The following is a 13339-nucleotide window of genomic DNA, read 5'->3' on the forward strand; positions in this document are numbered from 1 at the left end:
GAAAAGTTTTAATAAAAAAAATATCGGATTTTCTAGGTTTTTCAAATGACATAAACTGTTTCACATCAAACACACTTATGAAGTCACCAACATTATATATGTTGACCGTTTTCAAAATAACTTGTATTCTCAGGTAATCGTTAGACAAGGAGGCATCTAGTGTGTTGAAAGTTTCTTTTGTAGTTGCTAATCACCAAATACTTTATATTTTGAAATCATGTAATGTAAACCTTGTACTTGATGTAAACAATGCCAGTTGTACTATGTAATGGTTGGTGATGCATGTGTTATGTTTCATATATATTCATTGTGAGGATATTTCAATTTAAGTCACGCGAGCCCTCGGACGTTTCACCCGTCTGGTTCAGGGGTGTGACAAAGTGTTTGTCTTAATAAGAATCCGCACTATCCCTTAAATATTTGTTTGTCAAGGAATGGTTCTTGGCAAGAGAGTCTTATATGTCAAGAGGACAGTGGGAGTCTAAAAGATCTTAAAAGAGTTTCAAGATCTAATCAAGAATAAAACCTGTAGTTTATCACTAGCACACGACTTGAGGTTTATAACCTATCGTGTTGACATATTCCTATTTCTGTGCCCATTCCAGTTAAAGTTGGTTTGGCATTGGTTGCATAACAACTTGGAAGACATGGTAGGACCTTGTGCTGCCAAGTGGCAAGAAGTTAAGATTGCACCAGTTCGGTCCATATGAGTTTGGATTTGTCACTAACCTTGTCTTGTGATTATGGTTTGACAAATTCACATGGATAGGAACACATACACCATAAAATCTAAGTGTCATAAGGTTTCTCTCCAATTCATGAAAATGATGGTGAGGAAATGCTATCACTAAGTAGATTTTAAGTAGATAGTAATTGTGATATTTGCATTCTCAAAGTCGTTAGTGGAGCGCGTGTGGTTAACCGACACACTAACATGGACTTGTGAGAAACGGAAAAGGTCTAAACAATTGAGACTATGATTACGACATCCCTTTTCATAGTTCTGAAATTGTTTAGACACACATGTGTGCTATCTAAGGAAAGGTGTATGATTTTGATAAAATTTTATCAAAGCATCTTGTATCAGAAGTCTGAACTTTTGTAAGAAAGTCAATAAAGTATTGATTTCTAGAAGTCCAACTGAAATCTGGATACATGTCAAAGCTAGTGGGAGCATGAGTGTTATGCTAATAATCATCATGGTAGTGGGAGCATGATAATTATGATAAGTGTTGCAAGTTAGCAATGTTAATTATAGAAAACAAAAGTTTCAATTCGTGAAGTTGCAGAGGTTGAAAAAGTTGTTTTGCTATAATTAAGGGAGAGGAAATTATACTTCATTTCAAATTCTAAATAGCTTAGATTGTGAGTTTTTGATCGAATTTAGTCATGATTACATTATTTGCGTTCTAAAATTCGATTATGATTACGACATCCCTTTTCATAATCTGAATTATGAGAACATGGCAAATAGAAATATAAATATTATAGCAAAAAGACTGGTCTAGTATCATGTCTTTATGTGAGACATCATTAATCGTGTCGCATATGCTTCAGATATAGGATCGATTGCATGTGCTATAATATTCATCTTTTCTAAATTTTCCAAATGCTCAGGGCATTAAGAAGGGAAAAGTCTAGAATTGGATATGACTAAAATGATTAAGCAATTGTCGAGGACAATCTAAGGTTTTCCAAAGATTGCTTGCTCATGAACAATTAGAAGTATAATGTTAAGTTTTTGGAAAGGACCATATTGACATATTCGGAAAAGAGGCAACTCTTGCTCAGAAGTGATAGTCAAAATGGGAATATGCAAATGTTTCCATAGGTGGAAGTTATCCATTAAATCTGTGGAAGATTAGAAAACTTAATGCAAGAAGGATGTTCAAAGCAATGTACTTTGAATTTGAGACTTCGTTTCCATGGAATTGCTCTCCATTGGAATACTTTGTAATGTCTATTGGCAAGTCTTTGTGACTTTGTGCATAGTCATTACAAGAGGATCAATGCATAAAAGTTTAGAATCTAACAGATTTCAGTAAGTGGCAGGAATTTGGAATTCTTACATTTGCGGTAAGGATTTGGGATTGTGAAATGAGCATCATTGGAATCATGCTCAATTGGTCTATTTCACACAGTAAGGATCATAGAAAAACATAGTGTGCATGCTTGGAGCATGGCATGACTATTGTTTTGATTCAAGTATAAAGTTGATTATTTGAAACATTATGCAATGAATAATGTGTAATCAATATGGTGATAAATAAAAGGTGTTTTATTTATATTCATAAGTTCTGAGACCATATTGGATTCGATTATTCTTGTATTTCACTTTGCATGTTTTGACTTCTATAATAGCTAGGTTATTCTTCCCGAATGACTAAGTTATTCAAACAATCCACAGTTGATAATGCGTTGGAAGTAGGTATTAAGGCAAGACTGTCATGAATTGGGTTTGTAGATGTCTAAGGTGTTGGACATAGCAAAAGTTGCTGCAACATTCATGAGTGCTCCTGGAATGAGATTCGAGTATTGGATTAAAACCACGCTCACTTGTATCACTTCATGGATTTTATCTCTGTTAGAACTAAGTTCTCTTAGGATCGTATGATTCTATGCAAGCTAATGATTAAGAATGTAATAAAGAACACAAGAATGGCACTGAATATGTCGTATGATTAACACTTCAACACCTCAGAAGAGCTCGATGAAGAACTTCGACTGTAGAGGTGTTTAGGTTTACAATAATAAACTTAATGATCGACTTTTTAATACGCATACATGCATGCATATTTATAGTAAAACCCTATTAACTAATCTAGATAATCACGGAACTAATCTAGATAATCACGGATGGACAGGCCCAATCCGGATACAAAACTTAAGGTCCAAGACGCAGCACAAATGGACTCAACAATCTCCCCCTTTGCGTCTTTGGAACCAAGACCTCAATCATGTTTAATAACAGAATCCTTCTTCACAGTTCTAAACACCTTCGGTATAACGATTAAAAGATGGTAATGAAACGTAATATACCACCGAAGCATGTCTGTAAAATTCTTCTTATCAGCCTCTGAATTCTGCTTGCATCTATGAATGATGTTGATGATATGCTCCAAGCAGTCTGTTGAAAATAGATGCTTATCAACCAGAGCAAACAAAAACCTGTGAGCTTCACCTTTCGTGAACATGACAGTAAGATTCGTTGAATCTATCTGTCCCATTTTCATCTTGTTCACATCCCCTGGTTTCGGTGTAGGCTTGACAGTCGGCTTCTTGTTCATAACTCTTGCTATCTCCTGATCCATAGTAGCAACTTCATGGATGTAGGAGGCCAACATTCTCTTCAGATGTTCTAAAATAGGCTCATATTCCTTAGGATTAGTGAGCAGAATTTTGAACAGCAAAATCCAGTCATGGGGATTGAGATTAGGAAGATCTGCTAGAGAGATAGTTGACACCGTGTTCGGTGAACCACGAGTGATCTTGAAATTAACGTTAACAAATCTCCCAGCAGGTGAGGGTTGAGTACCTTGACTGTAATGATCTTCTGTGCGCTCCAAGTCAGGTACTGCGGTTGCCCATACTTCAAGTAGAAGTCTATCAACTCTCGGTCAACCTTAGGATGGGGAAAAGGAACCTCAACAGTCGCCTCAAAGCAATGAAACATGAAAGCTTTTATGGTAATCGGCATGTCGAACTACGAGTCCTTGGAGTTATCACAATCAAACGAAGCAACCGGTTCCAACCAATAGACAGAAGGAAACTCAATCGCCTGATTGATAAGTGTCTCTTTTGTCCACAAGGGAAACAAAGCCTTCTTGCAGTTCAAGGCATCTTCTTCTTCTTTGTTTCTCCTTTCCCTCTCCTCTGCTTCTTTAGCATTTTTCAGAGTTTCATCCAGCTCTCTGTCTCTTTTCTTTCGTTGGAGAGCTTCAGCAATGGTTTCTTCTACATCACTATCACTTTTATCAATGGTCTCCTTTGGCTTTGCTCGTGAACCAGAACCTGAAGCTACATTATCCTTCAGTTCGGTTGTTACTTTCGGTTGAGCACCTTCTGTTTTCACAATGACTCTCGGTTGAACAACACGAGCACTACTTTCTCCCCCTTGTTTTGGAGGTACGAATCCCTCCGAAACACCCTTCATTTCATGCAGTATTCCAAGGGCAGGAAGGAGTTTGGATGTGAGATGATTGCGAATTGTAAGAGTAAGAATAGGATCATGAGCACCAAGCAAATTTGTCAACATGTCCTTCACCTCACCTGCACAACTCTTATACACAGCCCGTTGTGACTTCAATAAAGAGATTTCTTTCTCAGCATGGGCTAGCTGCACCTTCCTGGACTTCAATGGTGGCTTTGTGTTTGGCCATATCCTCCTTCAAGGCACTTTCGGTTGCCAGATTAGCATGAAGAGCATCAAAACGAGAATCCACTGATTGTAAAAAAGAAGTGGTTTCGGTTTGGAGCGATGAGCGTACAGCTTCAAACTTAGTGCTTTCTTCTTGAAGGGACTTAGCATAGGAGTCCACAGAGGATTGTACCTTTGCTGCATTGGTGTCATGAGCTTTCAAAGAGTCAAGAAAGATCTGAGTTGTGTGAACAACCTCAGTAACCTCTGTTGTTGCCTTTTTACAGGAAGAGGTGGACGCATCAACTGCCTTAGTAGATTTCTCAATGGCATTTGTGTATTGGTCGATGGCAGTTTCTAAAAAAGCTTTAAGAACCACACCACCATAAGCTTTGCTATCTTCAAGCAATCGGTCCAGCTTGTCATGAATGCTCTGTAAATCTTGACTTGTGACTGGAGCATCATTATCATCATCAGTTGGAAGCCTGTAAGGACTGAAGTAGGTAGAGTCAAATTCCTCATTCTCTCCTCCAAGAGTAGCACCAGAATCAGTGAGTGTGTTGGTGAAAGAGGTTTAGTGATGATAGGAGTTTCTGTTGCAGTAGTAGCCCCCGTATCAGATACGTTGACGCCTACTGTGGGGTTAGGAATGGTAGTGGTTGTGGATTCTGTAATGATTGGAGATGATAAAGGAATGGTGGAAATAGGAACATATTGGTTTTTTTGTCATAAGATGCTGTAGAATAGACCTGCGATAATAACGACATTGGAACAGCTTCAACCTGGGTTAGGGCTAAAACCAGGGGTGAATACTTCAAACATTCCACCACGTGCAGCATATATGCATCATACAAGAACGGGTTAAGTTCGATGATCATATTTTGGTTTGGCTTAATGGTGAGTAAAGATGATGATGCCGTCTGATCATGAATTGATGAAGAAGTCGCCATTGTTGATCGAAGAAGGAAGAAGATGAACAGTTTGCGCTGCGTTGGTTTTTCAGAGAAAAAATGTTGCCAGTAAAAGACAAATAAAATTGGAAACCCTTTATATACCATTGCCAGGAGAGAGAAAAATCATGATGATAATGACGTGATCACTAAAACGTCGCCTGAAAAAGCGCGATGTGACAGTGTGGTTACTCCCAGGTATACGTCAGCACGCATGGGTAAAGAGACCGTTCAAATTCACGCGCCTAAATCTTATCTTCAATCGTCGTTTGAAATTCCATGATAACCCCCTGTTTGGCTCCAATAGATAGAACAAAATTCAAACCAATCAGTAACCAGAATGTGGGAAAACTGAAAATTTTCGTGCATTAGTGTGACAAAGATAAAGAAATAAAGCAAATGTGTATGGGATGTGAGTGATGTCTCATTACTAGACAGAAAGCAGAGGATTCCGGGCAAGAATCGCTTCCTTCAAAGTCAAGAGAGACTTGAAGTGCTTGTGTGGTTTCCCGAATGATACGATCAACTGTTTGTTAATAAACATTGAAAGGCTTCTTTTATAGATTAGGCTTAGGGTAGCTTATCATCAACCGAACTTCGAGTCTTAACATAAAACCGAACGTTGGAAAAAGTACCTGTGAGACCGATGTGGTCTGTTGAACAGGTAGGTTGGATATATTATATAATGACTAAAGAGGTAGCAGAAATCTCAAAAAAAATAAACTGGATCTCTTTGGGAAGAAACGCCTTGGTAGTAGACAATTTCATAAAAGACCACGCAAAAATTGCGAGTTATCCCCTTATCAGCCAGAAAGTCCTCAAAATCCTTGTTCTTGAATTCCAGACCATTGTCACTTCTGATGTTCCTCACCGTCTTCCTCAGCTGTACTTCCACTTGCTTGATGAATGTCTTCAACTTGGGAGTTGCATCTGATTTCTGCTTAAGATAAGATTTGTCTGATAAGATGTGAGTGATACCAATTTGTCTGATAAGATGTGAGTGATGTCTCCACTTAGTTCTAACAATTAGTTCTAACAATTGAAAATAAAATTGTGAGTTATCCCCTTATCAGCTAGAAAGTCCTCAAAATCCTTGTTCTTGAATTCCAGACCATTGTCACTTCTGATGTTCCTCACCGTCTTCCTCAGCTGTACTTCCACTTGCTTGATGAATGTCTTCAACTTGGGAGTTGCATCTGATTTCTGCTTAAGAAAGAAAACCCAAGTGAAGCGTGAAAAATCATCTACAATAACTAGAATGTACTTACTACCACCAATGCTCTCAATAGCCGAAGGTCTACACAAGTCAATGTGCAATAGTTCAAGAGCTTCAACTATCTTCGTATTTATGCGTGTGGGGTGGCTCTTTCTACTCTATTTGCCCATTTCACATGCAACACATAAATGCTCTTTATCGAATTTGAGATGGGGAAGGCCTCGAACGTGATCACCAAGCACCAATTTGTTGATGTCTTTGAAGTTTAGATGCGAGAGGCGTCGATGCCATAACCAGCTTTCATCGGTATTTGCCTTTGACAGCAGACAAATAGCTGGTGTACCTCGAATTGGGTTTAGATTCAGAGGGTACATTTCTCCCTTGCGTTCAGATTTCAGCAGAACCTTCTTGGATTGTTTTTCAATTATCTCAGACCCCTCATCATCAAATGATACCTTCAAACCTGTGTCCACAACTAATTGTGACACGCTGATGAGGTTGTGCTGCAATCCTTCTACATACGCTACTTTCCTAATTGAGAATTCGCCATTGGTTATCATGACATACCCTTTGATTGTTCTATAGGAATTGTTTCCATACTTTACACACCCACCATCTTTCAGGGACCGAAACTCCCTCAGCTCTTCCTTCCTCCCTGTCATGTGACGCGAGCAGCCACTATCTATGTACCATTCATCATCGAACTGCTCGTCACTGATTACCTGCAGATTCAAGCGGATTTAGGAACCCAAAGTTTCTTGGGTCCTGGTGAGTCTTTCACAGAAAAAGGAATTACAGCAGAAATATCAACCAAATATGTTCTTTTTACTAAAGTGGTTTGATCTTTTCTTTTAATTGTATACACCTTGATTTTAGTTTTATCTTCTTTAATGTTCGGTGCATTGGTTGGTGTGTTGTTAGATGGTTTATGATTTTTCTTTTGACTTCTAGGGTTAGCTGATGATTTCTTATTACCCAACTCAGAGTTTGGTACTAGCTTTCCCTTTCCTTTCATGTCCTTCAATGAATTTGTTTTGCTTTGGGACTTGGAGGGACCAAAACTAGGTTTATGACCGAAACTTGGTTTAGGACCGAAACTGGGTTTAGAACCGAAACAGGACTTGGAATAGTAGTAGTTTGGACTGAAATTTTCCTTTAATTTCTCCTTTCCTTTTTCGATTGATCCTTTCTTGGGAGGCTCATAGTTGGAGTTTTGAGAATTCCAGTGCCTTTTTCGTTCATTTAGATTCTTAGCATATCTTTGATTTCTCAAGCGTTTCTGCTCAGCATGCTCCCTCTGAGATTTGTGGATATTGAAGCTGGCCTTTGGCTTCTCCTTTTGAGTTTCGGTTGTCTTGTCGGACATTTTTGATTCTACACCTTTCTTGGTTAGAACTTTCGGTTCTTCAACCCTCTTGAGTAGAACTTTTGGTTCTTCCATTGTTTTGATTGGAGCTTTCGGTTCTTCCATTGGTTCCTCAGGGATTTCTTTGGTTCCACTTGTGCTTGGTTTGTCGAAATTGGAGGGTGTGTTGATGGGTTCAGCAATGTATCTTCCTCTAACCCTCCATGTAGTCTTCTCAGATAGACCCATGGTTTCGTCTGCGTTGTCAATGGGGGCAGACCAGAAGTAGTCGTCGCACCCTTCAACATTATCTTTATCGACCAAGATCCTTAACTCTACAGTTTGCTTTGGAGTGACACCTGTAACTGCGTATACCTGATTTGGCACAGTCTGAACCTTTTGATAGACCATGGCCTTTTCCTTGAGTTTCTGTTTCTGATCTTTTGACAGACGAGCGAATTCAACCGAGTTTTCTGATATTAATGGTTTTTCATTCTCGGTTTCATTCCTCATAAACTCAGAGCATTCAACTTCGTCCTCTACTGAGATTACACTCATCTCGCTTTCTTCATCAAATTCAGACGTATTACCTAAGTCTATTTTATTTTCATCGACAAGTTTGGCGTTTGAACGATCAAATGTTTGAATAGTTTCAGATTTAATTTTTAGCCTATCATTTTCATCTAAGATATCTTTTAGCATACTTTTGTGTTCCTTAGAATCAATGAAGGATTCTATCTTGTCTAGACCAAGCCTATAAGACATGGATGTCTCTTCGGAGGACACTTCTGATTCACATTCTGTTATGATCTCATCTTCCTTAAATTCAAGAAAGGGAAATATCATTTTATGAATTTTCTTTCCAGTTTCACAACTTAAATGTAATTGAGCAATATTAGTATATAAACGCTTAGCTATTAAACAAAAAATATTTCTTTGTTTTAAAAACTTTAAATTGTCTCTTTGCAAATAAATACTTTCGTCCCTAGCTCTAACTAACTCTGCTTCCTTCAGCTCAATCCACATTCTTCTTTCCTCACTTTTTGAAGACACCCTGCTGAGTTGGTCAGTTAGGTTAGAATTCGCTAAGCGAGTTTGCATGAGGCTGCTACTTAGGTTAGAAAATTTAAAGTTTAATTCATTTAATTCTTCTTCATAATCTGTTTTTGGAATTTTAAGAGATTCAAGAATAGATTGTACCTTTTTGATCAGCCGATCGCAGTCGTTGATCTTCTCACTCACTGGTTTGGATGCAAAACACTTGTTCTCGGTCAGGTTCGGTTCCTTATCTGCACTTTCGGTTGATGGCCCAGCAGTGACAATTAAACACCTTCCAGCCGAACCTTCTTCTTTTGCCACAAAAGCCTTTCCATGAGTGGGCCTTCTAACCTCTTCATCTTCAGAGTTGGTTGATCACACTTCTACGCTACCGAACTCATCTTCCCCAGCATTCTCCTGTACAAGCAAGGCATTCATTGAGCTGTTAGTCACCTTCTTCTTCTTGACTTCTTCTAACTTGCGCATATAGTACGCCTCATCATCTTCACCCTCTCTCTTCTCAGCCATTTTTCTTAACATGCAATCATTGGCAAAATGGTTCTTGCCGTGACAGTAATTGCAGTCGTATCCAGAGTTTCCTGCAAGCTTACTCTCCTTCTTTTCATCATCCTTTTGAGAGGAGTTCTTTGCTTCATCTTTCACCTTCTCAGAGCTGTAACTTCCCTTCCAGTTTCGGTTCTTGTTGACAGGGAATTTTCTTCTTGCCAACTTCTTCGGATTGGATATCATCAAAGCATATTCCTCGCTAGTCAGATCACACTCAGACATATCAGTCTCTTCTTCATCTTCTGGGATACTTTTGCCTTTTGAGACAAGAGCCAGAGATCCCATACCAGAAACAACTTTCGCTTCTTTGGTTACCACACTTTCATGGGACTTGAGTATTCCCACCAGTTTCGCCAGAGAGTAGGATTTGAACTGTTCATGTGCTTTCACAGTTGATACAACAGCCATCCATTCTGGTCTCAGCCCGTTCATAAAAGTTACTTTCTGCTCAATTAACTTCCTCTCTATACCATGCTTGATCATCTTACTCAGAAGATGATTGAACCGATCAAAAGTCTGTATGAGCTTCTCTTCAGGTTTCTGTTCAAAGACTCCAAATTCTGACAGCAGCAGAGTTTGAATGGAGTGTTCCAAATCTTCATCAGTCGAATAGAGTTCTTTCAACCTATCCCAGATTTCTTTGGCCGTTGTGCATGAACCAACCAACCGAAAGGTGTCAGATTGCAAGGCGAATCTGATCATCCTCATAGCCTTCACATTACATAGCAGCTTATCTTTCTCATCCTGTGGCATCTTCTCTACATCCGTCACCAGCTTGTTATAGTCCTTTTGGGACTTGACAGTTGTGTTTGTTGCTGAATGAACAAACGGCCCAAGTGTGATTGCTTCCCAGATAAGATAGCCATTATCTTCATATCCAACCACGTAGTCTTCGAAGTGATGAGCCCATACTTCGTAGTCTTGAGTGTAAAGAATGGGTATTCTGGTCGTGGATCCAATGCTGTTTGAGATGTTGATTGGGTTCGTTTGTGAATCTTCGTGAGACATGGTGGGCTGCTAGAATCAAACCTGTAAACTAGAGATTAGGGTTTTATCTACAACAGAGTAGCCATCGATATGAAGAAGACGACTTCTATTTGTACGCTAAAAGCGGAAACCCTAAAGTATTCTGAATACAGAAGGAATGTGTATTGATCACACAGTCTCCTGCTCTGATACCAATTGTTAGAACTAAGTTCTCTTAGGATCGTATGATTCTATGCAAGCTAATGATTAAGAATGTAATAAAGAACACAAGAATGGCACTGAATATGTCGTATGATTAACACTTCAACACCTCAGAAGAGCTCGATGAAGAACTTCGACTGTAGAGGTGTTTAGGGTTACAATAATAAACGTAATGATCGACTTTTTAATACGCATACATGCATGCATATTTATAGTAAAACCCTATTAACTAATCTAGATAATCACAAAACTAATCTAGATAATCACGGATGGACAGGCCCAATCCCGATACAGAACTTAAGGTCCAAGACGCAGCACAAATGGACTCAACAATCTCGAGTGATCGTGAGACAATAATATCTTATATTCTTCAAACCTAGAGATATGAGTTGTTAACTATGAGTTGGTTATACATTGATTGTACGAAAACGCATTGGTAACTCAATGTTATAAAACGTGCCTTTGTGTATGATTCAACAAGTAGTAGAACAAGCATATGAGTCGAAGTTTATCCATTCCTTTTACCCTTGGAGGGATAAAAGCGATATCTGTGGGCCCCTCGATGATTTAATTGATGACAAACGTAAGTGGTCGGCCGGGCCTGGACTGGTTTGATTTGTTCAATTAGTCAGTCATCATAAATCGGAAATCGGGAAACAACAGATGGACAGAGAGAATGATTATAGTCCATGTCTCAGCCCATATGATATCTAGAATGGAGGAATATATGATCTCTTATCTAATGGACGCGTCATTGATTTGTTCAGAGTTCGACATTAACTTTAAGAGCTACGATTGCTAGTCGGGTTTTGGAGTCATACACAATAATAGTTTTAGACTTATCCAAGAGTAGCATGGTATGTATTCGACCCGAGAGTGTATTCGACCTGAGAGTAGCATGGTCCATTTGGGTTGCATATCATCAGGACAATTTGTTAGGATGGACTTTTGAGAGAAGCGTATATATATGATTTATTAATATATTATAAGTTCTAATATATTAATATGAAACCATATGTTTTAATTAGTATTGACCAAGAATTAATTTGGAATTAATTTAGTGATCAAAAGAGACTAATTACAACTATGGGGACTAATTATGGTAATTAGTTATATTTATATGTGTTGGGCTTATGATCCATGTTGGACCAAGTTTATGTATGGATACATAAAGAGTTGGGCCACATGAACCATGGATCATAAGACCCATGGATATGGGTTTGGATTATACACATGACTCTTAGAATTCAACACATATAAATACATATTTTATGACCTAAAAACCGCAACCACTAGTGTGTGTGCATGTTCTTGGAGTTCATGAAGGTTTTAGAGTGCATGGAGATTCTCTCTCAAGTCCTACCTTTGTCCTTGATGTGTTGTTACTTCATTTGAGGCTTCCACACTATTGGGGCTAAGTTTTTAAGGCCAAATACATCAAGACTTCCAGCCACACAAAAGGTATGTTACTCTATCTAGTATTTTATGTAGTTTGTATGACAATTGCATGCTAGCTATAGGTTCAATACCTTGGAAAATCATTTGCATGTATAATTAGTGAAAACATAGATCCAAGGTATTTAGGGTTGTATGTGCACCATAGGATGTTGTACTATACCAAAACCCAACAGACTTGTTGGGTCAAAATTATGGTTTATACTTTACTTTTCTAGGAAAATGTATTTTTGTGTCTTGGACCGTAAACAGCTTGGTGTTTACGGCCGTATACGTGTTTACGGTTGTGTTTACGGCCGTGAACAGGTTTACGGCCGTAAACCCATTTACGACCCATGTTTCTCATGTCTACTATATATAGGGAGAGGAGTGCATAATTGTATTTAGAATAGAGGAGCTTAAGTGTGTGCATTTGAAGGTGTTCTACAGAGAGAGAAAAGAGAGTGTGTGTTAGTGTGTGTGAATCTTGTATCCAGATCTTCATTCATATCAATACATACAAGATTCATCATCTTCTTCTTCTCATTCTCTTCTATTTGATCTGACATCATCCGTTTGATTGGGATTCCGCACCGTTAAATGGATCTGATTGATACACAAGCAGATTAGGGACTTACAATTGGTATCAGAGCTTGGATTGTATCAGTCAATTTTGTCAGATCTGGAGCTTATTAGATCTTATTTTCGAAAGACTTTTGCGTTTTTGGATAGATCTCGGAAAATTAGGGGGGGGGGGGGTTGTTCTTCACGTTTTTCATAAAAACGGGTTTTTGATCGAGTTTGAAGCAAAAAAGGGCAAAATTCGTTGTTTTTGGTCGTAATCAGCGAGGGGGTGACGGCATTCACGGCCAGCAGCTAGGGTTTCCGGAGTTTACGACCCTAGTTTACGGCCTCGGAGTTTGCGGTCCGAGATTACAACCGAAAACGGTTTACGGTCCGAGGCCTCGGAGTTTACGACTCACCCGTGTACGGCTTGGGTTTACGGTCAGCAGCAGTTTCCGGTTCGCACCAGGTCCTCGCATCGCGTCGTCGGCCTCGCATCTCGCATCGCAGCAGTTTCATCGCAGCAGCGCCCTCGCATCGCAACAGTTTCCTCGCCTTCGCACTTCAAAAATTGAAACGGAATTGGGGGTGCCGGGATTCGAACCCGGGTCTCCTCCCTAGTCAACCAACGCTTCTTCCAACTCATCTGGGTTACCAGATGGAATACTCCTTCCGAATTT

This window comes from Lactuca virosa, chromosome 3, assembly GCF_052849685.1.
Source record: "Lactuca virosa cultivar CGN04683 chromosome 3, Lactuca_virosa_CGN04683_v6, whole genome shotgun sequence".
Taxonomy (NCBI): domain Eukaryota; kingdom Viridiplantae; phylum Streptophyta; class Magnoliopsida; order Asterales; family Asteraceae; genus Lactuca; species Lactuca virosa.